Genomic DNA, 24,801 nt, shown 5'->3' with positions numbered 1-24,801 from the left:
AACAGCCTGAAATCAGCGCTGCGCTCATCATAAGTAATCGGTGCTCAAACACTTGTGAATCATCATCATGGCACACCTCTGAAACATCGCATCGAATGTTAATTGCTACATCTGTCAAAAGAAATATGAAAATTAATAATATCTCATCTCATTTGCTTCACTAGGGTAGTGGAGGGTGCTGGAGCCTATCCCAAGTATACACAATCAATATCATGAACAACAGCAATGTAATTATTATCATAACATAGTATTGCACATAGCAGTAAAACTCCATTATCTCTGCTTGTTTTTTTGGAAAGTGTGCTTTTAACATTTGGCCAGCAGAGGGAGCCTGTGCCTTTTTGAATTCTAGTACGTACTACGTATGTCCTTATCCGTAATATTTGATTATATTTTTCCAATAACAAATAAAAAATAAATTGGATTAAATACCTGTAAATTAAAAACTAGCATGATTAGCATTTGAATTATAATGAAATGAGCCTCATTTAAATGTACATATATTTTACGGCTAAAGCAATGTTAATCAGTGCTGTGATTGCCAAACAGGTGGCGTTGTTGGCTTACGTCACGAGTTTATTGTTTGCCGTCACCCTCTTGCAGGTGCAAACTTGGCCGGATGGTGTCATTTTTGGTGATTTACCTTCATTTATTAGCCAAAGATAATCATTTATGACCAAAAAGGAGCCACAAAGATGAATCGCGATCGTGGGGTCAACGACACAAACGAACTCACCGGCTGTTAGGTAAAATGGTTTTGCGGTTATTCCGGATATGAGGGACGTTTATGTCAAATAATCCAATGTTTGTGTAAATTATAGCCTCAAGACAAAATGTAATGCTTGTTGTGGTACAAAACGTTTAAATTTACTGCCACACAGAACAAATTCAATCATGTTGTTGCCCAACAAAAAGATACTGAATTCCTGTTAGCTTAATGCTGCGTTCCCAAAATGTGTTAGCATTAATAATGCTAACATGTAATGGAAAACGCTATCGGTATATATCGTTAATAACAACTCATTAGCTGTTGTTGATGGCAAAAGACGTCAAATCAGTTTTGGGCCCTATTTTGTCATATAAATTGCTCTGGAACGTGATCACTTTAAACAGTTAGCAAGATAATCAAACGGAAATGGGGCAGCAACACATGTTGACATACAATTATGAATAGCATTACTTGGATTTTGTTGCTAATGAAAAACTCGAAAAAAACAAGTTTGTGGTGTCCCTTGCGATTCAAACAGCTAATTAGATTAATTTGATGCAGTTTTCGAGATAGAAATTGTTATTTTATCTACTGTGGGACTAATATTGGAAAGCAGGGCTAGCACTGCGTGCTAGCAGATTATTATTGATCTGCAGTGCACATAGGAAAACAAACGGGGGGACAAAACAACAACTAGCGTGTTTACTGTTAGTGTACAACAACTCCCAAAACATACTGAATATTGATTTCCAATGGACACCATGTTGTTGACACAAATTCTCAGTGACTCACACGTAAACAAATGGGCAGCTCTGATGACTCATTTGGATGAAATTGTGTTTAATGTATTACTTTGGCCTAGTGGTTTTGGTCAAACACAAAGAGGTCTTTATGGTTTCAGGCGCTTTGACCGGACTTCTGTGTTGACCGGCCAAGTAACAGACACTAAGTTTTTGTTTCCACGTGTCTCATTGAATCGAGCACCTGTTGCCTTTGCAGGGGCTTCAAGAAGGGCTCTTTGATATCAAAACGTGCACGTGCGGAAGATGCTAGCGGGGATGGGTGCCTGCTAATCTGCTCTTTGAGGAAGACCACCAGTCTTTGAATTCAGGTTTGTTTTTGATTTTGTCAAAACCAGCAGAACACTTTTTTTGGTCTGTTTGATCATGTTTCGGTGTGAATATCACCTTCCCAATCAAAATGGGTTGGATGTTTATTGTCGTTAATGGCAGCTAGGGTTAAAGACAATGGTGGAATATTTAACAAAAAAACTATAGCGTCCTGACGGATGAGTGGTTGGGGCATTGGCCTCACAGTGGGAGACCTGGGTTCAAATCCAGGTTGGTCCACCTGTGTGGAATCTGCAGCTCCTCCTGCGTGGGTTTTCTTCGGGTACCCTGGTTTCCTCCCACATTCTAAAGATATGCATAGGAGGCTGAGGATAAAGCGATTCAGAAAATGAAACGAGATGAGAAAAACTATATAAACTACTACACACAAGCTGTCATCATGTTTTAAAGTTGTCCTCACCTTTGTACTCTGATTTGATGTAAACGTTGGTCAGAAGCTCCAGGCTGCCGCACGTCAATGGCGATTCAGTTACCTCTCCGAAGATCAATGTCATACCGCGTCATTGGTAAAATCCCCGTTTTTGTTTGTTTCTTTTTGTTGGTTTTAAAGTTCAAGTTATTCACCGTGACTCAACCGTGGTGTCCTTTCATGGTAAAAGGTGAAATTGTAGTTATTTCATGTGGGTAATGAAAGCTCAGTAGCCCCGAGACATGAGAAGAAAGGAATATTTGTGTGTTACGTCGTTTTACAGACTACTTAGTACAGCAGTGTCAGACTCGGGTTGGTTCGCGGGCCGCTTAACGTCAACTTGATTTCACGTGGGTCGGACCATTTTAGATATAATATTTAGATTTTTTTTAATAAATGGATTAAAAGAACTTGATTAAAAGCCCTGAATATTCAGTTTTTTTCTAGATCTAAAACAATGTTTCTTTTAGCTTTTTTAAATATATTTTTAGATTTTACAATATGATTTTTGAACTAAAAACAGAAAAAAATGATAAAAAAATTACAATTATTAATTTAAAAGGGGAAAAATCAGGAAATTTAATATACATCTATACTCCATTTTAATTTGATCCTAAAACAGAAAGTCGGCACTCATGATTTATTTTCCCGGGCCACACAAAATGATGCGGCGGGCCAGATTTGGCCCCTCGGCCGCCACTTTGACACATGTGACTTCGTACTTTGGAATTTGACACAATATTTTTGATCATAGGTTCCAACTGAATGGGAGACAATCAGAGTTAGAAAATTCTGCAGCGCAGATGCTATCGACTTTGAGAGACGTCCAATCGAATGGAACGGTCGCCAACAGCCCTTTTCGTTCAAATGGATTGGACGTTGTTGGACGTCAATGGCAGCCAATGAGGTAACTTTGTCCAGCAGCCTTTACACATTCCTATAGGCCTTCCTGTGAAAATGTTTTAAAAAGTATTTGACAATTAATTGACACGGTCAGTGTTTTTTTTTTGTAATTTTTTAAAATGGTAGGTTTATTTTTTTTAGAATTTAAAATAATGTTTGTCATTTTAATATTGTAAAACTCAGAAAATATTCAAATAATTGTTTTTGATTAGAAAACTGAAATTCACGAAGAGCGCAAAGGAAAAAAAAATATATATATATATTGTCAGAAGACAGTTAAAAAATATATACATACAAAAATTAAAATAAATATTCTGGATAACAGACAAAATAGTGAGAAAACAGTAAAGAATATACAGAAAACTGGATGGAAAAATGAATTGGACGCCTAGTTAAATGAGTGCCCGGTAAGGGTGAAAAACAAAAACATAATTTTCGACATTATAGGCATTATAAATCAAATCAATCCATAAAAGGGTCCAAAATAATTGCCTCATAAAATCAATCAAATTGAAACCGTGGCATTTTTGTGTCATTCACCAAGAAAAGCGTCAGCTAAAAGTGCAGCTTGCAGGTTGAGTCTTGTCAAATTATGGTCTTGTGTCATCATTATGTTTTCTTTGTAGACACACAAAAATAAAACAAAAACTCGTCAGACTTGTTCTCAGCACTCAGAGTTGAGAACATCTCATTTGGAGCCTTTTCTTTATTTGTCTCTCTTACATCAATGTTTTAACCCTCATACTTGAGCAGAAACATCCGCAAAAAAACACGCTAAACTTGAATAAAGGGCTGAACTGTCACTTCTCATTACTCTCACTTCTATTTTGATCTTTTTCCCCTTTTATTGTTGTCCACATATGTTGAAAATATTGGTCAGTTTTGGAGATATTCACTTCTAGTGAAGTAGATCCTAAATAGTCTTCTTTTCTCAGCTGTCTTGCCCCCGCCTACTTGAGAAATCTCCAAAGAGAAGTTGATGTCCCGATCAGAATGAGCTGTGGAATTTTGTGCTATGCTAGCAGGTAATCCATACCCTTTCTATCCTTTTGTTGCTAGAAAGCTAAGGATGATCCTTACTTCTGGGTGTGATGTCACAACCAGAATTGCTAAAAAGCAAAAGTGGGCATTCCCTGATGATTCATTTGGAATGGAATGGTAAAACTGTGAAATTTGAATGCTGAATTTGTTTTCTAGGTGTACAATTAGATTAGTGCAGTCATTTTAATTTTTCACGAAATTCTGCTCCAAAATATACCGTATTTTCACGACTATATGGTGCATCGTATTTTTAGCTGCAGTGTCAGTAACGAGTGCTATTTCTGTATTTTACACACACAAAGGACGCACCGTTTTTATAGACGCAGCCAGGCATGGCAAAACATACACTAGCTTAAACATACATGCTACACCCACACGCTAAAACACGTTTTTAAAAAGGCAACGGAAGCAAAACTGAGTTCGGTTGTACTTTATTTAGCTATTTTACAACTTACTCCCGTCATCATCACCCACAAATCCGTCAAAGTACTCATTTTCTGTGTCCGAATTGAACAATTGTCCAAATGAGTCATCGAAAACGCTGAGTTTTATACGTTCGTCCAGGCGGCCACAATCCATTCGCAAATAGTAGCTAGCTAGTAGCTGGCGTAACTATTCCGGCCCTGCCTGCCACGCTTCGTAAAGCTGTGTTGATGTCGATGTCCAAATAATAAAATTAAAATAAAAAAAACAGCTTGGCGAGATCCAAAAACAATATATTAACTTTTTAGGCCTGCTCTTCATATTCATATTCTGCTCACAATCCATTGGGTGTATTGACAAAAGAACTATATATCCTAGCAGTCACTGCGCAGTACTTTTTCTACATGGAAAATAGTAGAGTCGGGGGCTGCTTGCCGTAGTTGTGAGAGCTGTAGAGGATGGTGTACCCTATCGACTGATTTATTTTATTTTATCGTGATAACAATTGTAGTATTGGTCCATATATAAAGCGCACTGGATTATAAGGCGCCCTGTCTATTTTGGAGAAAATGTAAGACTTTTATGTGCGCCTTATAGTCGTGAAAATACGGCATATATATTTTTAGCAGCTAGCAAAGGCAAAGCTAATCGCTAACCTCAATATTAAGCAGTGAACTTGTAGTCAGTCAACCCCCACTGCAAAAATACATGTCAACTCTGCTACACAGTGATCGATTCATCTCATTTGACGTCAGCCCGAAGCCGGATCAATGCCATGCGGTAGCCGTGTTTAGTGTTCACATGAAAAGCGACATTGACTCACTTTAGAGTTTCATTGGCCTTCAGTTCGCTTAACCTTCAATGCTTTTGTATTTGTGCAGTTAAATTGTTTTCAGACTTAAGTGAAAAAATGTTCGTTCATTTTTTTTTATTGCTGAATCCAACAATGTATTAGAGGTTCATTTACAAAAGTACAGCAATACCTCGTTTATCGCAGTGGATAAATAGGTGAATAACCGAGAAGTAGGGACAGTGTTTTTATGGTCTCTATTTAATCTTTTGTACTGTTATTTAACTCGCCCATAACAATATCGCTCACTTTTCCTGCCCTAACAAGAACAATTGTTAAGAAATAACCTTTAATATTGAACAAAACAAAGATTGTACTTTTTTTCAGACGCTAGTCTTATTATGAGACGTAACAACCCTCTTTGCTGTCTCGCTAAGAGTGCTAATGTTAGCCTTGATGTAGTGAATCAGCTATAGTCGATCCGCCAAGTGGCCAGGTTGAGATACTACATGGACCATGCAGTGCCACATTCCTGGGGACAAAGATTTCCTCTGGTGTGGCACGCTATGCTAGTCCTACCCACGGGGATTTCAACGGTTGTCGCGGCTAGATGTTAACGCTCTACCACGCGGAATGTCAACAGTTGTCGCATAACGTATATTTGACCCAACAGCAGTGGGCACATGGCTTTTGATCTAGGAGGCGCTAATTTGGGCGCTCAACTGCTCGGCTATTAACACTGACTAGCTGCATTTTAATTCACTGCCTGCTGAGAAATGTCCCTGTAGACATGATTTTATTAGAATTTTTTTCTGGGAGAGTTTTTGTTCAGAAGCGTGTTAGCTGCTATGCTAACGGGCCCGGTGGCAATTTGGACGCAGAGAAATTTGGAAAAGTAGAATAACGCATCTGGAAGAGGTTTTAGAAACAGGTTTATATCTACAAAATGACCGCCCACAAACAAAATGCAACATAATTAACCATAATACAAACACCCTCCGCGATTTGAAGTTCCAAGTAGATTCATTTTGTTCTCGGTTGTTGACAAGAAAAGCTTGCATTTCTGCGAAGAGCCCAGGAACATAATCGGGCGGTTGCCTCGGAAACGTGCAACATGATAGGTCGGGGGTAATCAGTAAACATGCCGCCTGATACCTGTTGCCTCTCACTTTGGCAGGGGATTACCCCTAAGTGGGGTATTCCAAGATGGCATTAAGATGCAACTGCTAAGTGAATCTTTCTGCGGGTTTCATTTTTATTGTGTTCAGTGCAGGTTTAGACTTGTGGCTTGGTGCGCTGCTGCTAGGTGTGTCACATTGCTCTTTTTTTATTTGGGTGTGTATATGTGTGTGGGTGGGGGTGTTTTTTTTGGGGCAATTTGGCATCCAGGTCATTTGAAAAAGGGGATATTTTGGCCAGAAAAGTGTATGTTTGAATCTCACCTCAGACACTTGTTTTTAAACAACAAAAAGGCGAGCTCATTTAAGATGATAGCTTTTTTCACCTAGTCGCTGAAAAGGTTACTTTGGCTAAACACAGCTTTGAAAAAACTTCACTTTAACAACGTTGTGTTCTGCTCATAACTCTTGCATTTAGCCGAAGCTAGACGTGTCAGTCAGGATGGCCGAGCGGTCTAAGGCGCTGCGTTCAGGTCGCAGTCTCCCCTGGAGGCGTGGGTTCGAATCCCACTTCTGACAGATCATTTTGGGTAATTCACTATTGTTGGTATTATGAGTAAATACTTTAGCCATACTGTAAAATATTCAAACGGTGTTAGTTCTATGCAATCTATCAATACAGCCATCTTATAAAATATTATCCAATAGGCCAAATAAATATTAAATGGATTTGGCTACTGTGACTCGTCATTCAAAACAGCCAGCCGGATTCCCACATATTTTAAAATACATTTGGTGCACTGCCTTATGGTGTTTACCTTATTTATTTATTTTATGAGCAATATTCATCTGCTTGACGGCTACTATTGACTTTTCCGACATCTTTCAGGCCAGTGTGTCTCGTTGCATTTGTCCTCATTAGTACTCCGTTCACAAACAATGTTTTCACTCTGATTTTGAACATACTTTGAGTTGTCGAGAGATCGAAAAAACGGGTCAAATGGCGAAACGGTGAAACATTGATTGAATTCTCCCTTTCCAGAAAGATAATTTCGGCACATCAGCGCATGTTACGTAAGCGAAATTCCTTCCGAGGGAGACGAAACACCAGCTGTAATTTGCATTTGCGTAGTTAAATGACCTGAAAACCGGAAAAAAAAATGAAAACTGATCATTTTTCAGCACTGTGGACGACCAATCCATTCAAAACCGACTGGTCGTCTTTCCCAAGACAAATACGGCGTTCTGCGAGATCTCCGGATGACCTTCCTCAGAGGTTGATCATCTGTCCACTTTGCGATCACCAGGATTAAAATCACACGTCACGGGAAATCCATCGTGACAGAATCCCTCAGAGGTGATGGAATTCAGACGCCGCTTGGCTCATGAGCGCCGCGGGCATTTTGCAGTTATCAGATGGCACATATTGAATTTGGAGCACCTCCTTCTCTGCCCATCCTTTGGCTGAGCGGAGCGCAGCCCATGATGTAATGCTCGAGCTGATGTTCCAGCAACCCCCACTCTCGCTTCTTTTTATTTTTTTATATATTTCTCCCCCTCCCCTTAGCAATCTGCTGCATGTGGGAGACGCCGTGCCGGTTTGGCGGCGGCGGCGGAGGCGGCATCGTCGGGGATTCTGGGGATCTCCTCGTCAGCGCCCGACTGAGCGACTCCGGACCCGTCCCGGCGAAAGGTAAGCGGGGGAAGACCCCGAAAGGTGCGCACGGCGGCTTTTTCGCGACAGCGCGGTCCAACCGGGTAGCTCGTGGTCGTCACGGCGTTGGCTGCCATGGCAATCGCTTCCCCGGTGTGTGCGGTTTATGGTTTCCATGGCAAAAAAAATGGAGACTTTCACGGCAAGTGCCGCAAATACTCTAGTACGGAGCGCCGCCTTCGTCGGGCTATTTCAAATCGGCTAAAAAAGATGACATCACCCGCCGTCCGAGACGCGTAAGGGTTCTTAAAAGTGAGTTTCCAGATGTCGGATTAAAAACTGGGCGTGTACAAAGAGAAGTCCGGCACTTGAGGGATGCTGTGGCGTCAGTTATCTGCATGCAGATTTTTTTGACAGCGGCGCAAATGAGGGACGCTCGCCGTTGCATTACGTCAACTCTCGCTCACTTTTTTTTTTCTCTCTCTCTACTTTCAGTGCCGGATTGCGCCGCGTTCCACTTGTCCGGATTAGCTCTCGCCTGAAAGTCATAAAACGAGTTAATATTTCATGTCTCGTCTGCCCTTGCATGTAGATGGCGGTTATAATTAATTCATCCTCAGGGTTTCCTCTCTTTGACACCATGTTTTTATTTCGAGGCGTTGGTGTGCCTGATTGTTGTTTGGACTTTTTTTGTGTACTTGGTACTGCTTTTTGCAGTGTAGGTGCTTCTTGGAAATGATTTTGGAAACATTTGTATTTTTGCAGCGCTGGTTTGAGTGGCACGTAAGGGGACAGGGTGTTTACCGCGGGGTGACGTGTCATCGTGTGTTTGCACACCAATAATGAAACTGTGATGAATACATCGGAAAGCTCATTCTAACGAATCATTTGGTTAACTGTGGGTTCAGTTCTTTTAATCAGTATTGTAGTTACTTTTAAAGAGTACAGTAATACCCCATTGATGGCGGGTAATAGGTTCTAAGACTTGCTGCACTGACCGCAATGTAGGGACAGTGTTTTCAAGATAGCTATTTTATATTATTTGGGCTTTTTAAAGCCTCTCTGTACAAATATTTAACTCCCGAAGTTAGACAATTCCCTCTCCAATTGCGAGTTGCCTTTCTCCCCCCCATTTCATGTTTGTATTATTGTTCCTACACTATAAACTTCTGATGTATATTTAGCTGATCCAAGCTGATTAGAGATTGGTAAATTAAACCTAGAGAAGTCACGCAGTCAAAGGATTTGGACATCTAGCGCCATCAATGGCAGCCAATCAGGTGACATCGGCGCTATTCTATTAGAATTTTTCGGTCTAACGGAAAACACTACCATGAATAAAATAAAAAATAATCGATTTTTATAATAATCCAATTACTATGCAACATACTGTTAAAGTATTACTATCCCTATTTTCCAAAAATGGATTAATTACTTTAACTAAAAGCAGAATTTATTGTTTGATATAATATGTCTTTATCATCAAATAATCCAACAGTTCATAGGTCCGACTTTGCCAGTTTAGCCGGATAAATTGAATAGATACATTAATTGATGCTTTCTGGAAGAGATTGATGAGTTAATTGCATTCACATGAACATCTTAGCAAATGAAAGGAAAGACTGCAACTCATTGGTATAATCTCTCAGTTAAAAAAGATCACATAGCTGTCGTGTATTAAAAATCCAATTTTCTGCTTTGGATCTTTGACTTGGAGAACCGAGCAAGGAACGGTGGGAACTGGAAATCAATTTTTCACTGGGAAAACGCCTGATTAAATTCTCCTCTGTGTTCCCGTATGTGTGTTTGGGGGATGGGGAAACAAACCGACACAGAGCATGCAGGCAAATTGAGCAGCTGCCATGGACATGTTGGACCACCTGAAGAGCAACCATGTTCCTCGTGTTTCGTTTGATGGACATTGAGTGGACGAACAGTGACGCCTCAGTGGGGCTGTTCTTCAACAAATTAATCCAATTAATAACTTGGCTGTGGAATTTTTGGCTTTCTTCTGTCTCGCAAACAGCTGAAACAACAGGTATATTAGATACATTGTATACTGCTCAGAACTGTGTTTAGCTGAAGTTAGCTTCAGTTTGCTAATGTGAGTCAGAATGGCCGAGCGGTCTAAGGTCGCAGTCTCCACTGGAGGCATGGGTCCAAATCCCACTTCTGACAGGCTCTTTTAGGTCACAATAAGGTGATCTACTCTGAAATGTTGGCTACTTTATCACTCAAAAGTCATGAGTTAAGCTGAAGTTAGCTTATCTTTGCTCATTTGAGTCAAAATGGTCTAAGGCGCTGTGTTAAGGTTGCAGTATCCATTGGAGGCGTGGGTCCGAATCCCACTTCTGACAGGATGATAAGATGCTCATCTACTCTGAAACGTTGGCGACTTTACCTTGAATGTATTCGGCTCAAAACTCATGGCTTTAGCTGAAATTATCTTAAGGATGTTTCTGTGAGTCAGAATAGCTGAGTGGTTTAAGGTGCTGCGTTTAGGTCGCAGTCTCCACTGGAGGCGTGGGTCTGAATCCCACTTCTGACAGGCTCTTTTAGGTCACAATAAGATGATCTACTCTGAAATGTTGACTTCTTTTCCACTGTTGTGTTCCACTCAAAACTCATGTTTACTTTAAGTTAGCTTATCTATGATAATATGAGTCAGAATGGCCGAGTGGTCTAAGGCGTTGCATTCAGGTTGCAGTCTCCATTGGAGGCGGGGGTCCGAATTCCGCTTCTGACCGGTTGTTTTAGATGACAAGATGGTGATCTACTCTGAAACTTTGACGACTTTACCTTGAATGTATGCCGCTCAAAACTCGTGTTTAGTTGAAGTTTGCTTATCTACGATAATATGAGTCAGAATGGCCGAGTGGTCGAAGGCGATTTTTTTTCAGGTCGCAGCCTCCATTGGAGGCGTGGGTTTGAATCCCACTTCTGACAGGTTGTTTTAAATGCAAGATGTTTATCTACTCTGAAACGTTGGCTACTTGACCTTGAATGTGAGCCGCTCAAAACTCATGTGTTTAGCTGAAGTTAGCTCAAAGTTGCTCTTGTGAGTCAGAATGGCCGAGCGGTCTTTGGTGCTGAGTTCAGGTCGCAGTCTCCCCTGGAGGCGTGGGTTTGAATCCCACTTTTAGATCACAATAAGGTGATGTACTCTGAAGTGTTGGCTACTTTACCACTGTTGCGTTTCTCTAGAAACTCATGTGTTGAGCTGAAGTCAGCTTAACTTTGCTAATATGAGTCAGAATGGCCGAGTGGACAGTCTCTCCAGGCATACTGACTTTGGAAACCTGCTGTTGTCAACACTATACCTGCGAGTTAACCACACAAGGTGACGCGAGACTGGCAGTGCCGTGAACTTGTGCAGCAGTTTCAGTCTGCTGAGTAATAGTCACAGTAAAAATAAGCATGTGTGTGCTAGTCTAATGAAAGATCCCAAAATGAGTCATGTAGCAGATGGACGTGTTACTTCCCTACTAGTGGAGTGCGGGGGGGGATGAGGGGCAATCGGCGTGTGCTGCCACCCAGGTGTTGATAGGGTCTTGCTGAGCCGTACATTTTTGTTTTCCACAGATATTTCAAAATAAAGCTACTCTATGTGCAAAATCATCTTAACCTAAGTTGATGGCCGCACAAAAATAGATCCCTCAAAGTAGACCTGAGCCATTTTTGATGCAGAGAAATATAACAAATCTCATAGCTGTGCATGCTGACAATAAGTTTTGACAAAGTATATTATATCTTATGTGCAAAGAGAAACTCAAGGCCGATGATTTCTACATAATTTTTTTTACAATCCAGATGTCTTGATTATTCCTGAAGTTTGTTTTTGCATATCTCCCCCAAAAATTCCTAAATTTTGAGCATTTTTTCCTTTTCTTCCTTTGTCAGATACATTTCTTTAATATAGTTTTCTATATTCTATTTTATTCATTTATTAATAGAAATTTTAGCTCTTCTGTTTAAAAAATAATAATTGCGAGAAGTGTTGTTAGCAATTTTATTTCAGTTTTTACTACACATTTTAATATTAGGCATTTATTTTTTATTTTTTAAAAGGTGAATTACATGGTAGTTTTTTTCCATTATAGATTCTTTAAATGTGAACAAACAATAAATTAAGAAATATGTGAACGTCAAGACCGTACAATATTTTTAAAATCATTTTCTTAATTAACCCTTTTTCTTACGTGCCCTACTCCTAAAATTTTACTACTGCGACTTTTTATGACAACTGACTGCTTCTGATAAAAAAATCCAACGTTGATACTTTGAATAATGCCTCAGCGCAGAAACTCGCCGCCTACTTCGGCCTCTAATCGTACGGCCCGGTCAGTTCCGACGACTCTGTAAAAAAAGAAGGGGACAGATGGTCGGAATGCTTGCGAGCCGTCGCATTATCTCTGTTAACGGGGATCACCAAACAGTGAAAAAAAAAGACCGCCGAAGCCTTGTTTTGTCTGTGCCGTGTGTTTAGACGTTTCTAGCAGGTGGTCTCAGTCAAGCGGAGGCGCGCTTGATCGCAGAATAAGATGTCCGACGTGGCCCCGCCGACTCGTGACAGCGTGCCGGCTTTTCTTGCTTAGGGCTAATTTGAAATCTTGACCCCTGGAACTCGCCCTTGTGTCTTCTTTCCTAGCACATGCCAAATGTAAAATTAGCTTCTGCTATTATAGAAACAGCTGGCAGCGTGTCAACACACTGCCAGGATTTGTGCGGGAATACTTGACTTGAAAAAGCAGTTTGTAGACCACTTTTTAAATCAATAATAGCATTTTTTAATCATTTTTTTTCTTTTTGTGTTTTTAGTTCAAAAAGTTCAAAAGTAAATATATAAAAATAGAAGCTCTGGGGTCCTGGGTTCAAATCCAAGTCACGTCCACCTGTGTGGAGTTTGCATGTTTTCCCCGGGCCTGCGTGGGTTTTCTCTGGGTGCTCTGGTTTCCTCCCACATTCCAAAAACATGCATGCTAGGCTGATTGGACACCCTAAAATTGCCCCAAGCCTGGCCACTGATTCAGGGTGTCCACTGCCTCTGGCCTGGAGTCATCTGAGATAGGCTCCAGCACCCCCTGCGACCCAACTGAGGGTAAAGTGGTTCCGAAAATTAGATGAGATGAGAGATTTTGTTTCCTTTTGAAATGAAAACAAATGATTAACAAACATTTTCCCTTACTAAGAAAAAAAACTACAATAAACATTGTTTTAGATCTATAAAAACTGAATATTTAGGGATTTTAATCCTGTTCGTTTAATCCGATTAAAAAAAATATATATCTAAATATTATATCTAGAATCGTCCAGCCCACATGAAATCGAGTTGACGTTAATCCGGTCCGCAAACCAACCCGAGTTGGACCCCTTTGATCTATCTATAACACCTGTCAAAGTGGCGGCCCGGGGGCCAAATCTGGTGCGTCACATCATTTTGTGTGGCCCGGGAAAGTAAATCATGAGTGCCGACTTTCTGTTTTAGGATCAAATTAAAATGAAGAGTATAGATGTATATTAAATTTCCTGATTTTCCCCCTTTTAAATCAATCATTGTAATTTCTTTATCATTTTTTTCTGTGTTTTTAGTTCAAATATCATTTTGTAAAATCGAAAAATTTATATAAAAAAAGCTAAAATAAACATTGTTTTAGATCTATAAAAAACTGAATATTCATGGATTTTAATCCAGTTCTTTTAATCCATTTATTTAAAAAAAATCTAAATATTATATCTAAAATGGTCCGGCCCACATGAAATCGAGTTGACGTTAATCCGGTCCGCGAACAAACCCGAGTTGGACCCCCTTGATCTATCTATAAAGTGGCACTCACCCACTGTGGGCGGGGCCTCTCCCTGGTGGGCGGGGCTTCTGAGTGTCCGACCCATCCGAGCCTGAGTAGTAAAACTCCTCACAGTCGCTGTCAGGCGGACTAGAGGGAGCAAAGTCTGCCCTTCTTTGGATTTGCCTTTATACGTCTGAGAAGTAGAGAAAACTGCCTTTTTTGTCGGGCATTGACAGCGTGTAAGTAGATATTGTTGATCTTTTTGCGTAGAATTAGTGCTCGTAACGCGTGCGTGCTGAGCTTTCATGAATCATTGATTGTGTGCGTGCTCTGGTTACCTGTTATGACCACTTACCTGGTCGTAATGCTTTTTTTTAAGGTTGAGGGACAATGTGCTGCTTTGTTGTTCGGGTTAAGAAGGTGAGAGTTGATAGAAAGCAGACTTTATCACAAACAAGAGTCAGACAAGGTCTGCTACTTGCAGTGTGTGTGAATGTGTTTGCCAGTGGAGCGAGGAAGGAGTATCTTATCTTTCTTTTTATTTTAGCCCTGCTTTATGTATCGGCTATAACGGCTACAAGCTTACACTTTTACGTATATATATGTTCATTAACATGAATATAAACGTGGTCATTAATATGTGCGGTTCCTTATTAAGTAAATCTAATCAAATGAAATTTGTATTTAGTGACTGGCTGCCATTGTCGGCGATAGACGTCCAATTTTTTTTGGCTGGGGGTTTGGCAGTGACAAAAAGTCAGTGGTGGTGAATGAGATCGGTTCTGGGTTGATAATTATTTTGTTTATTATTTGATTAAGTTTTCTGTTTAAACTATGTATTTTTTTTAGTTTATTAGTTTTTAGTTCCTTTCAATATATCAAGCCATCAAAACTAAGTATATTCAGTTGTTTTGAGACACTTTTTGATCAAAAACTTTTGAGCAAAGCTGTGTGTTTTTGGTTGAAAAATCAAAACATTTCTATGAGACTCATAAGTTTTGTTGTTTATGGTTTTAATAGTTCATTTTGATTAGTAATCATGAAAAATAGTTGCCAGAAATTTGTATATGTATTTTGAACATTGATTTTTTTGGGGTAGTTCTTGTGAATTTGACTTTCTTATGCCAGGGATGTGAGACCATCTGGTGGGCAGACAGAATAACAGTATAGGTATAGTGAGACAACCCCCCCCCCCCCCCCCCCCCCCAAAAAAAACCTAAAATTTATATATGCTACCTAATACAAGTAGCTATGTAGTAATTTGAGGAGAGGAAAAGGGAAGATAGGACCCATAAATGTGTACGCCGCCACAATGATCTTTACAGTTAGCGGCTAACATCATGCAGAAATCTATTACTATTACAGATGCTGACTAAGCCAGAGTCAATTTACCGTTGTAAATCTGCTTCTGTCGTAAGGATACTACTACTCCCCTTGTGGTTTTTTTAAGCGTGGCAGCTAGTATTGGCATTTGAATTTTATGTCTTTTTTTAAAGCTTTTGGAATTTGCAAATTTGCCTAAATTCTTCCCGTCTGCTGTATAAGTGAGCTCTTTTGCTGCTTTCCTGTGATCTATTGTTCCCCCTGGATGAACCTTTTACCTCTTTTGAGCACTTCCAAAGCTAAATCATCAATTTCACCAGTGAAGCGTCACTGAAATTTGCTACGTTCCAGCTGCTTTTGTTTGCGCCTGGTTCAGAAAGAGGAGACGGCGCATTAGCGTCATTGTCGCCAGAGGATCGCTTGACATCCCTCTCAAAGCCCGACGTGCGTGAACCTCGCCGATAACGCCGGCGAAAAAACCCTCGGCTGAGCCGAACGCGGGCTTTGGCGAAGATCGGAGAACGGCCGTCCACCCCACGACAGAGAGACTTTTTGTTTTAGTTCCCCGCGGATTGTCTAGTGATGGAGAAAAGCCCGTCTGTGCTGACCTTGGCCTGCTGTTTTCCTTTGCCGGGAGCCACAAAGAAAACAGCTGGCACTTGCATTCTGGAACCACAATGTGCGACGCTGTCAGAAAACCTTCTCGCTAAAGCGCCAACCCTGTTATATATCGATGACGGAAAAACCCTTGGTGGAAAGGGATCGCGTGGCAACGTCACGGGGACGCTCCGGAAAACGGAAGGCTTCCATTGCGGGAGGCTGCGAGGAATAGAAGTTTGCATGGTTCGACGTGAAATGCGGTCGGCGACCTGTTGCGCATGGCTAAGTCTGTTCACGGGATGGGAAAAGACAAAGGCGAATAAATCAGAGTGTATTGTCACAGCTAAATCCCATATGCTGGCGCCATATGTACTCCAGAAGAGTTTTAAGACTATTTTTATCCCGAGAGCGAGGCTAGGACGATATCACGTTCGTATGACAACGGAAGTGAATTGGCTGACGTCATTTTGCTTTATTTAAAACATCAAGGTGCATAGTTTAGTGGGCAAAATTTAGAGACGTTCTTAAAGCAGGTCCTAAGGCTAAATTTGAATTGTCTTTTTCTTCTTAATGTTCTTTAATAAAGTCGGCTTGGTTCTATTCGAGTGTTTTATGGGCTACTTTTAGGGGAGTGAGTTGTACAATTTGGGGAATTTTGCAGAGAAATGTATCAATTCTGTTCTTTGAACATATCGATATATCACGATACTTTGTATCCCATAAAAACATGTTTTTAAATTAACACTGCAGTCATATTTAACTGCATGTTTGGAAAAAAAGGAAACACAAGCTTGTACTTTATGTTAAATACAGTGATTTTAAAAATCCGTATTTTCATAGAAAACGTGAATCTTTAGAGTTCCGAAACTTGACGTGGTAGAGAAAGAACTGAGATCAGTTTTTGACACCAGAAAATTTGGAAAAATCAGCAGACTCCATAAAAATGGTCTTTCCCAGCATTAGCTTTGTCATCATCTAAAATTAAATATTTGCCGACACTGTTTATGATTTGGAAAATCATTCAGTTGAAAAGTATTTATAGTCCAACTTTCCTGTGCGCATCATTTTTAGCTCAAGCTAAAGTGTTAAGCTCCGCTATTTAACAATGACTATTGTTATTTTTATGAACCGATTAGTCGACTAATAAACAAGAAGAAATCTGCGATTAGTCAAAGCAATTGTTTGTTGTCACAATAGTCCGACGTTGAGCCATTTCTGGATGTTTTGATCCACTCCTGTTGCACGACCTATCACATGATTTACAAGATGATGACAGAAGGACCCTGTAGAACAACATCACCAATGACGACACGTCACCACCTTGTCGTCTCTTGTTTTTAACCTCAAAACAGAAAATCAGAACATGTCTGACAAGCTGAAACCAGTTATCAAGGATCTTAATTGCCGTCACTTACAAGTTGTTGTCACTAGGGCAACAGAGGTAGCGTTTGCTCTTTAATTTTGAAAACCAAAACAACTTCTTGTTTCCCCGAAGAAGTATTAAACCGTTCTTTTATGGTTTTGAAAACAGCGGCTGACTATTCCAGTGCATACTTGTCAACCTCGGTCAATTGCTCCCTTTATTACTGATTGCATTTCCCCTTTTAAGCGATTAAAAAAAACATATAAATGCAACGCGGCATACATTTAGTCACATAGGGCGCACTTAAAAGTTTAAAAAATTTCCCCAAAAATGGACATGGTGCCCAATCAGTATGCACAAAATTCAAGATTCTGTAGATCTCACAGCTTGCCTGTCTGGGTACATTGCTTGCTGACGCGCTATATTTATATAGTGAAAAAGGGGAATGCGCATATGTTTAAAGAATGACAAAATTAGCGGTCAACGATGACGTTTTCGTCTGCTACCAGTGACCGAGATAATCCAAATTAAAGCCGAAATGGGTAAAACCAGATCGGTTTGACCAAAAAAAAGTACTTTTAAAAAATATTTTTCCCGGACAAAAGTTGTTATAGGGCGTACACAATTTGTAATAACCAAAAAACGTATAAGTTGACAAGCATGCGAGTGTCCTCGGATCTTCTGCCATCTATCATCATGTATTTTTTGTAACCTCTGTTTGATGGTTCAAGTATGTGCTAATGGAAAGTCAATGTTGAGGAATGGGTTAACATTTTGGAGGCCTTGACGCCTGCACTTGTAACTTAAAGGTTAAACGCGGGCCTACGGGGAGTCCTAAAAATGTGTACTCTGTGATGGGAACTCTGCAAACATGCATTCTGGGAGCACAGCGGTCTCCTGTGTTTCTTCATTTCTTCCCACTCCGCCACTGGCTTTCCATGTGGGAAACGGCCACCAATGTGGAAGCGAGCCAAGTTGCTGAAATATCTCCTAGATTGCTCTTTTACAATGCGACCGCCTCCGTGGGAAGTAAGAAAATACACATTTTCAAGAAATTTGCCACTCGCCATAGATATGCCATCCTAGATTGTGAGTGTTGTTTATTTTATTGTCATTTGTGGCCATAACCAGAGCGCCATTCTGATTATTTTCCATTTTTGGTATTAGTTTTGTTTATATTATCCGTTCATTCAACTCTCATTAGATTTGTTCACAAGCAAATGATATAAACAGGAGTATTAACTCTTTCATTTTTAACCTCGCTTATCCTGGCTAGGGTCGCAGGGTGCTTGAGCTTATCCTATTGGACACCCCAGACTGGTAGAATATTTAATGATATGTATACATATTTTCATTCATTCATTTTCTGTACCGCTTATCCTCACAAGGGTCGCGGGGGGTGCTGGAGCCAAATATGGGCAGTAGGCGGGGGGCAACCTGAATTAATTGCCAGACATATTTATGTATACAGTAATCCCTCGAATATCACGGTTGTGGATAATCAAAAAATTGCGAAGTAGGGTCACCCTAATTTTTTTTCTTCAGTCCTGAGTCCTTGTAGGAGGCGAAAAATGGGGGAGTGGCTTCCGCTTACGACTTTCAGCGTGAATTTTCATATTTTTCTGCATTTAAAAAAAAATCAAAAATAATTAATAGCAGAAAAAAATCGCGATAAGTAAAGTCGTGATAATCGAGGGAATACTGTCAATATGTAAATGGGACCAGTGTGTAAACCACACTTGTATACGCAATTTAATATGATCATAATTGTATTTTTTTACAGTACTAACGGTCCCCCTCCGGAACTTTATGAATTTTCACTTTGTACGCTCAAATTTGGAGCATTTTAGGGCAGTACGTTTGCCCGCGTGTCGGCGCCATGACAGAAGGGCAACTCAGTCATTCAAGGACTTGTTTACATAACTCCTTTTTTCTCACACCTGTCCCACTTCTCGCCCATTTAATCCTAAATTCCTATTTGCCAGCGCCTCGGCTGACACTTGACCTCCCGAGGGCTCGTTGTAGAAGGCGCCACGCACAATGGCGCGCCGTCGTTGGCGGTTGAACTCGTCGTTATGGGAGGGCAGGTCCCATGAATGGACGGACGGACCCTCCGGGCGAGACCTCGTTTAGTGGATGGACCCTCCCCCACTGCCGTGATTTGATATGGCGGGGCATTCCACCATGCGCCCTTTTGCTTTGCTAATGGTGCCGCTGACCCTTTCCAAACATTCCAAGTGCAAGTGCGGTCGCAGTCATCCGATCCTTTGCGGAAAACAAGACTCGTTTGGAAAATGGCGAATATTTGATACGGTGCAATCGTGTTCTGCGGGATGACCTTGACCTCAAATGGGTTTGGATTTAGATTTGTTACAAAGTTGTTTTTTCCCAAATCCTTCATTTCAATTGCAATGTTGTTGGCCACACTACTCCGAGTGTGTCAATGTAGATTTGAGCTTTTATGTCCAATCAGATTTCAGGGTCTAGGTGTTACCATGTGAATCTAATCTGCCCAGGGCCTTTTAGAGTCAGTCATGTGAACTGTTGGAACTTTAAATCTATTAGTAATGGGAGTTTTTCCGCAACCAATTGGATTTCAAATCCCCGTCTTGGCCCTTTGTAACACTGGTGCCGAACCCGAGGCCTGGGGGCCAGTTTCGGGCCGCTACATAATTTTGCGTGGCCCACGGAAGCATATCGTGTGAATGTATTTTATTTGCTAAAATACAATGTTTCCAACAGTACCAAACATCTTTTCTTTCAGTGATAATTAAAACAGGAAGTTTTACTGGCTCCCGATTTCGTAATCATCAACACCGGCATTATCGTTAGGGATGTCCTTGTCCAAAAATGATCCTCACGATCGCATGATATCGCAGGCAATTTCCATAAAGCACGCGAGAAGAAGGAGTGCACCTGTTAGCATCACCATTCCAAGCAGCTCTAGCACACGCCTTGCATTGCTATCCAAAAATGTGAGCTGCAAGGTCTCCGTGGGGCATTTCATACCCGAAATAGACGTGTGCTGCACGCTAAAATGCATTTAGATTTTACAATGAAGGGACCCAGCTCCAAAACAGACACGCTGCTTCCATTTAGCTGACTTTTAACGCTTTCAATGTAATCTAGCAAAGTTTGCTCGAGCAGAATTGTTATTTTTCTCGGCTCTGCACTTGACGAGGATTAAGTATTGCATTGAAAATTCATCTTTGACTCGAAGTAACCGCCCCATTAGGTACCGTAATGGTGTTAGCAAGCACATGGAACTAAATCCCTATTACGTGTCCAATTAGAGATCTTGTGACTGCTGAGTCCATAGCATATGATTCACATCCTTCAAACACTCCATGAACGGGATTCAGCAGTGCACTTCTTCCTGTTTAGTTTTGCCTATAAATAACTGCTAAACTTCAACCTTTGCAAACATTAAAGACTTTATTTTTTTAAGTATTAGAGTTGCCGAAGTCAAGAGAGGTTCCACTAAAGAACAAGCCCGGGGTTGTTTTGCAGTGCAAATAAACATTGAAGTTCTCCCCAAGTGATTTCAGGCTTATTTTCGAGTAAGTCTATACACGTATTATAGGATTTTTAGTCAGTGTAAAATGAAAATTATTTGACACACCGTGGAGAAGTTGTTTTGGTTCTGTTGTATGATGGGTTAAGGTCTAATTTAAAATCAAATTAGGGACCAAAAATAAGTGATAACTGAATTTCTTAAGTAAAAAAATGTCTAGGTTCTTTTAGCAACATCGGGAAAATTGCTTTTAGCATTAGGCGAGATGTAACTGATTGCGTTAAATGTGTAGTAGACTGATCAACTTTGGAAAATTTCATATTGTTTTCCAAATGATCGATATTCTCTCATACTAAAATTGTTGTTTGGCATCCCTAAAAACTGCTAGTAGAATCACAATCAGTTCAGAAAATGGCCGTATGATGAAGATAATATAACCTAGCTTTTCGTCTGCTAGCCTAATGCTAATATCGTATTGTTGTCTAGCGGTGTGACAATATATCGATCCTGATATTTTTGCATTGCTTTGTATCCCTGTAGGTCACATGTGTCAAAGTGGCGGCCCGTGGGCCAAATCTGGCCCGCCGCATCATTTTGTGTGGCCCGGGAAAGTGAATCATGAGTGCCGACTTTCTGTTTTAGGATCAAATTAAAATGAAGAGTATAGATGTATATTAAATTTCCTGATTTTCCCCCTTTTAAATCAATCATTTTAATTTTTTATCCATTTTTTCTGTGTTTCTAGTTCAAATATTTTATAAAATCTAAAAATATATTTAAAAAAATCTAAAATAAACATTGTTTTAGATCTATAAAAAACTGTATATTCAGGGCTTTTAATCCAGTTCTATTAATCAATTTATTTAAAAAAATCTAAATATTATATCCCTATATCTAAAATGGTCCGGCCCACATGAAATCGGGTTGACGTTAACGCGGCCCGCGAACCAACCTGAGCCTGACACCCCTGCTATAGGTTATCCATATGCTCGTGCAAGAATTGATATAACATTTTAACAATAATATTCTACTGGAATATTATTTACGCTAACTCATCTACGCTAACTTTGCCCTTCCCAGTCAAATGAATTGGACACCTAGTGCCCTCAACGCCACTTGACTAGCGTGTTATCACATCATAATAATTTCCAGCGTATTCGCGTTTTCAACACGATCTCTCTTCTCACTGTCATAAGACTCCATTGCGAGCGCCGGAAATAGACACAGAGGGGCAACGACACAACGGAACGCTGCGCAGCGGAGGCCTTAAAAGCCTCAAGTGGGAGAAAACGGACACGCCGGGTGCCGAGCCGAGAGAAGGCCCGGCAGGGCTCGCGTTTTTTTGGAGGCGAGGCACAGTTAGATAGCGACGTCTGAATAATTCATCTTGTCGGCTCCAAGATGTGATATTTTAAGACGTGGCGTTTTGTGTGCGGCGTGGGGGGCTGCGGGGCTTTCTCTCTCTCTGCCTCGCCTTCGCCAAAAACACACTTTTTGACGGACGCTTAAAGACTCACGGGGGAGAAAAAGACGGATTTTTTTTTGATGATGTACGTCATTTTACCGAGTGTGAAGTGGCTGGCAAGTCTCGTATGGGAATGAACCACTTAGCTTTTGTATACTTCATCTTTTATGAGGAGGTTTTGTATCGTCACTACTGTGACGTTTGATTTTGATTTTTGATTTTTCCAACCACTTTTATAGCCATATCATAAATAAAACCGTTTCCTTTGGTCTACGTAACAGTAAAGTGGAACCTCATAGGTTGATTTCCAATCATATAAATTGGAGTTGCATATGTAATCATTCGGAAAAGGTACTTTTGTGTACATCTGTCAGGTTCTGACGTTCCCCAAAACACGAGAGAAAATTGCTTAATCACTTGCGCTCACTGGTTGTCACGCTAATAAAAGCGTTACTTCCAATCCATCTGTTAAAATTTTGTATAATAGAGCTACCTTAACATAGGTTAAGCATTTTTATCCCAGAAGATTGTCAGATATTTTTTTATTGAGTAACCGGGAATGTCTTTATTTAACATATTGCGTTCTAAATCTCTAAAACACCTTGGCTAGACTTCCGTCCACATACAGTCGAAATAAAAAGGATATGTTTAAATGCTATTATGTAGTCACCGTGTTTTATCAACACGATGGCAACTCATTTGGCAACTCACTCAAACTAAAAATGCATAAAAATTTAATAGTCTGACTTTAAAAAAGTTGAATTACCTCTCCTTCTTACAACATCCAGTTTCCGTATGTTTTAATCACCAAGATTTAGATGTGATATTTTAAAAAAAGTGCTAGTGGGCTATACAGGCTAACGGCTGTAACAACAATTCCGCAATGTATTTATATTATAATTAAGAATATAATATAAAATGTTAGCTCCAAGGATCGACACGTATACACCCCTAGAAAACACCTACCAAATTTCATGACGATCCGGCCACGATTAAGATCTAAATAAGATCAAAATGATACAGTACACAAAACCAATAGCACTACATACACACGTAGCACTTTCCGTTTGTGGGGAGAATTTTTCCGAGCTCATCAAAGCGTACCTTGCCTAAATGCCAGCCAGCATGTCACGTCTCATCTTCCCAGAAACGCGTCATTTCACCGCCATCTCTCCGTGACATCAGCCCCAGCCTACGCGCCTCCGTTTGTGGGGGTTGGAGCGTGGTGTGGGCACCTCGCACGTGAGGCGATTGGATCCCAAACCCGCACGAGTGGGTGGGCTTCTCACCACAAAAACAAAGAGAGATAGCAACTCTGAGGGCTGTTTTTGAAGTTCACACGCTAATCTTAGCTTTGGCGTGCGAGCATTACGGCTTGGAAAGTGTCCGCCAACTTTTAACATTGACTTTTTTGTACCTTTTTTTTTTAATGCACCGCATTTGTTATGCATTTGCGCAAGCATCGTCCCACCATGTGATGGCGTGAAGTCTGTCTACGCTTTTTACCTGTAGCCCAACCGCTCTAAATGCCGTCATCTGATAGGCCGCTAATCTACTTATTATGCTTGTCTGGTTAAATAGAACAGCCAGCCAGTCAGCCATTAAATCATCTCGCCTGAGGAGGATCAATGCAGGCCCCATAATTTTGCTCTGTTCTGCTCCGACCGTGGCGAATGTGACTTAAAGGGGAAACGGGCTGTAAGAACATTGGGAATTAGAATGGCAGGCAGTCAGTAGAGCGCGGACCCCCGCCAAAGTGGAAATATTTCCATCAATAGGACATTTTCAGATGCTGCCTGTAATTGTGAGCCCAGGCAATAAAATGATTATTTCCAACGTTGACTCGATCGAGACCTCACATTGACGGCGATGGAAGTCGAAGCCGTTTGGGATGAGATTGACACAACAATAGGGGTCAGAGGATTGACCCCTGAGGAACCTCACGGGTTTGAGCTTTTTGTCCTGCATTGGCTAGTTCATGTATGGCAGGGGTGTCAGACTCGGGTTGGTTCGCGGGCCGCGTTAACGTCAACTCGGTTTCATGTGGGCCGGACCATTTTAGATCTAATATTTAGATTTTTTTTATAAATGGATTAAAAGAACTGGATTAAAAGCCCTGAATATTCAGTTTTTTATAGATCTAAAACAATGTTTATTTTAGCTTTTTTTATATATTTTTAGATTTTACAAAAGGATTTTTGAACTAAAAACACAGAAAAAATGGATTAAAAAATGACAATGATTGATTTAAAAAGGGGAAAATCAGGAAATGTAATATACATCTATACTCTTCATTTTAATTTGATCCTAAAACAGAAAGTCGGCACTCATGATTTACTTTCCCGGGCCACACAAAATGATGCGGTGGGCCAGATTTGGCCCCCAGGCTCCCACTTTGACACATGTGATGTATGGAGTATGTGGTAGGAAAAAAATGACGAAACATTGACGATAGATGTTTAAACGGTGTAACTTTGTTAAGTTATTGGTTGCCATTGACGTTGATAGACGTCCATTGTACTTTGAATGCGATATCTGGCAGGGATCGTTCGATCCCGGTCAAATTGGATTGG

General features: G+C 40.5%; 1 protein-coding gene and 2 non-coding genes across 4 annotated transcripts in view; all 3 read left to right on the top strand.

The window, feature by feature from the left end:
* Positions 1-514: 514 nt before the first annotated feature.
* LOC144071112 (semaphorin-4B-like) overlaps positions 515-24,801 on the top strand; it is a 59,495-nt gene continuing 35,208 nt past the window's right edge. The window contains exons 1-5 of one of the 2 annotated variants that reach the window (XM_077595946.1): positions 515-746; positions 1,709-1,820; positions 3,003-3,155; positions 4,087-4,176; positions 8,091-8,216. The gene's annotated coding sequence lies outside the window, so the exon portion shown is untranslated. Of the gene's footprint in view, positions 747-1,708; positions 1,821-3,002; positions 3,156-4,086; positions 4,177-8,090; positions 8,217-14,075; positions 14,203-24,801 lie in introns of those variants that run through there. The other variant, XM_077595947.1, reaches the window with a different exon arrangement.
* trnal-cag (transfer RNA leucine (anticodon CAG)) lies at positions 7,020-7,102 on the top strand. Its single transcript has one exon. It is a non-coding gene; the product is annotated as a tRNA-Leu (tRNA).
* trnal-uag (transfer RNA leucine (anticodon UAG)) lies at positions 10,643-10,725 on the top strand. Its single transcript has one exon. It is a non-coding gene; the product is annotated as a tRNA-Leu (tRNA).

Source organism: Stigmatopora argus, chromosome 3 (assembly GCF_051989625.1).
Source record: "Stigmatopora argus isolate UIUO_Sarg chromosome 3, RoL_Sarg_1.0, whole genome shotgun sequence".
Lineage (NCBI taxonomy): Eukaryota > Metazoa > Chordata > Actinopteri > Syngnathiformes > Syngnathidae > Stigmatopora > Stigmatopora argus.
Note: the sequence above shows the minus strand (reverse complement) of the source record. Positions and strands in the feature narration are given on the sequence as shown.